Below are 4,062 nucleotides of genomic sequence, written 5' to 3'. Positions count from 1 at the left end.
GGCTGCGGTTTCTTTAGCAGAGGATTCTGCCTTGGGGAAGAAATGGGGCAGAGGGAGAAATGGAAACCAGAAGTTATACCTGTGAGCGAGGATATACATGAAAGCAGTGTTGCACCCCATTGCTTGGGCTGCCAGTGCTCCCCCAGGCTGTCCTTTACTGGTGTTCTCACACAGGCCAGAGGACTGGTCAGGCATGTTAGGACTGGAGCTTCATTCTTAGTACTTTGCAGATTTCCTTATAGATCACGTCTCTTGATCCTCAGGGCCAGAATGCCTACACTGGAACCCTATGTGTTTGAATCTCTACACTGTAACAATATCTATAGCTGGTGGATTGTTCTATAGCAGCTGCCTGTCTTTCATCCCTGCTTTTCCTTCTGCATGATGTTTGCATCTGCCATATATCAGGACAGTCATATCGTTAGGATAGAAGGTTTGTCTTGTGCAAAGGGAGGTTGATACTTTCAAAGTTTTCAAAAATGTGCTTTGCCTTTATAAGTGGCTTTTTTTTTTTTACTCTTAAGACTTGTGTTATTATTATTTTTTTAAATTCATTTATTTGAGGGGAGAGGAGCAGAGGGGGAAGGATGGGAAGAATCTCAAGCAGGCACAGAGCCTGACGAAGGGATGGCTCTCACAACCCTGAGATCATGACCTGAGCCAAAATCAAGAGTTGAATGCTTAACCTATTGAGCCTCTCAGGTGCTCCAAAGCTTCTGTTATTTTAAAAATCTACTTTATGTTAATAGTTAGTATTAAATCTCTCAGTGGGTCATTGAAAGAACGTTATAATAAATTCTTAATATGGGTAGTTTTGCCTTTTGGCTTGTTACCAAGAGACTTAGTGTTGCCTTAATTCCAGAATCTCTTTTGACAGATTGTTTTTCGCATGAGAGATTTCAACTGCCAGTTAACAGATCTAATTGCGGAGAAAGGAGAGCTTCAGGATGAAGACCCTTCTTCCCACATACATTCTCGGGCTTCTTTTCTTTCCATCAGTAAAAAGAAAAACAAACGTAAGGGTTCATCACATGTAAACCATTGTCCTCTGATTGAAAGATACGCCTCTGTAGGGTTGGCCAGTTAGATTGTTTGAGTCTTTCATTTCCTTTCAGGTGTAAATTACTTGGGGAAGGGCCAGGACCTGTCCTCAATTAGGCACCGTATTTAGCACTCTGTGGGTGTACCATGGGCGACTTTTTAGATGAGCAATAATAAATCTTCCTAAAAACAAATAACAGTGAGTCATCAAAAAGTAATTAAAACATTATGGTTGTCACAAGTTGTCTTCATTTTCTGATAAGGATTTTTCTGGGGTGTTTAAAAAATATGTTAGATGTCTAAGGGTCAGTGCTTTGCCAAGTGCTTTGCTTTGCATTGGAATAGTCTGTTGCTCCTGGACGGATCTATCAGAATCCATTCTATCCCAAATGGTCCTTCAACCCTGGAACTCAGGTGAGGGGAGTGTAGAGGAGAAGGTGTCCTGGAGCAGCATTTTCCCAGCATTGATAAGCAGTCATTTGGAAGCACTGCCTGCTTAGGTAAGAGCAGGGGCATGGAAATGGTGTACAATTTGGAATTGTTCCCAGCTTCATTAGCCTAAATGCCCTGTGTCATCAACACATCCAAAAAGCTGAGGCTTACCTTCCGAGTTCCAGACGAAACGCAGGTTCAGAAGTGGCTGACACTGTAAACGACAGGTCTCTTATTAGCAAAGCTCTGACATTCCAGTAAAACAGTTACAGAATTATAATTGCCCTGGTCTGAAACTCAGCTCTGTGAAAATAAAAATCAGACGGGGGCAGGGGGCAGTTTTATGCTCATGGGTGGGGCACAAGGCCAGCTCTTCTGGTCCCTGGGAGTCCTTCAAGCCCCAAGGCCCCCATCACTCACCTCTGGGTTCTTGGTGGAGATAAGGCAGGCGGGGTCCCTGTGCCTATATAGGCACCAGTGTGCTGACGCTGCGGCTCTCTCTTCTTTGTTAGGGCAGGACATTTGGCAACATGACCCTCCGTGTAATTTGTACTGACATTTGGCATGTTTGGATATAATTAGAAGTATTCATATCATTTTGAGTATGTGAACCAATCTCCTATAAATAATTTGACAGGGACCAATCTGCCTGCAGAGAATGCTTTCTAGTATGCTGGGAAGGTGATCTTTGACAGTGCCTAGTGGGGCCTCAGAGTCTGTTCCCAGGAGCTATATTCGATTTGGCAAACTCTTCCACGCATACCTGTGGTAACCCGGTGATCTGATTCCCAGCGACACATTGCTCTCACGGCCTTATCCATTTTTCCCTATTTGTTACCGTAGGAGCCTTCCAATTCATCCCCCTGAGTCACTGCCAAGGCTCACCCTTGGGCTTGGGCAGCAGTGCCAAGGAGAGAGGAGAGTCTCCACTGTTGGCCCAGTACCCACCCCCTTAGCACTGAAAAACATTACTATTTCAGTATAAAATAGTATGTATTCAGTGTAGGAAAAAACTACAGATAAGCAGAGAGAAAAAAATGTCTATAAACCCAGTATGCAGAGATAAAATAGAGACATATAAGTGGGATCATACTATATACATGTATATAGTATGTGTATGTTTTATAATCTAAAGTTATAAGTAATTTTCATATCAGTGATATAATTTTATCCTTACTCTTTAAACAGATTTTGTTATGATCATTCTTTTTAAATTAAAATCTTTCTGGGGCACCTAGGTGGCTCAGTGGTTGAGCGAAATTTATATTTCGGAAAATATAAATTAATGAAACTGGTCTAAGAAGATTGGCTCATAGAAAATACTAACGTGGGCAGCTTGGGTGGCTCAGTGGTTTAGCACCGCCTTCACCCCAGGACCTGATCCTGGGGATCAGGGATCGAGTCCCACGTCAGACTTCCGGCATGGAGCCTGCTTCTCCCTCTGCCTGCTTCTCCCTCTGCCTGTGTCTCTGCCTCTATCAGTTTCTCGAATAAATAAATAAAATCTTTAAAAAATATATTAACGAGGTGTTTAAAATATGTTAGGTAGTATTATACTTTACATATTTACCAACTTATATTTTTCATTCTATACTCTTAGATTATTTTCCATGTTAGTACATAAACTAAAATAGGCAAAAATTTAAAACATACACAAAAGTAGAGAAAAGGGTATATGAACCCATTGTAGTTATCATCCAGCATTAGTAATTAATTACCAGTTCATAGTCTTGTTTTGCATATACCCCAAACCACTACTATCCCTGGATTATTTTGATATTACTCCTTTGAAAATTTATATGTAGAATTCTCTTTGGTCTAGATTATGATTATTTCTTTTTGTACAAATTCCAGAAGATTTGTCCTGTTTTGTAATAGTGATTTTTTTTTTTTTTTTTTTTTTTTTTTTTTTGCAAACACACGAGGGTTTATTTACAAGCTCGGGCTTGGGTCCAACTGTACCCGACACAGCAGAGCAGGGACTTGGACCCCGAGACTTGTAATAGTGATATTAACTTTGTTCTGGCATCTCAGTCTTATGGAAGTTTTAAATTTTTATGTAGTCAAAGTTATACTTTTCATTTGTGTTTTTGCTTTTTTTTTTATATTATAAAAGAAGGCCTTCTCTAATTCAAGGACTTAGGGTCATAAATATGTTCTTCTGTATTTCTAGTATAATGTTTTAAAAATACATACTGACATTTGTAATCTAGCTGTATTTGTGTGTGTGTTTATGTGAACGTAATGTTTCTGAATTCCATATTTTGTATCATGTTTCTGTGCCAATAGCACATATGCTTTGATATCCAGTAGGGCACATTATCCCTAATTATTCATTTATTTTAAATTTGTCTTGAAAATTGTTGCATTCCTTTGTATACATTTTTAGTGTTTTGTTGCTATGGTGAATGGTATTATTTTTCTGATTATCCTTCCCACTTGGTTATTACTGGCATGTGGCAGCCAAGATGGTCTGCTGAGAACCTCAGGTATGTCTGTGGCAGTTGTGTGCTATCTCTCTTCATTTCCCAGATGGTTTTGTGGCATAGGGCAGCCATGTAACTGCTTTGGCTAATGATGAAGTGCAAG

Source organism: Canis lupus, chromosome 3 (assembly GCF_048164855.1).
Source record: "Canis lupus baileyi chromosome 3, mCanLup2.hap1, whole genome shotgun sequence".
In the NCBI taxonomy this organism is placed as follows: Eukaryota; Metazoa; Chordata; class Mammalia; order Carnivora; family Canidae; genus Canis; species Canis lupus.
Note: the sequence above shows the minus strand (reverse complement) of the source record.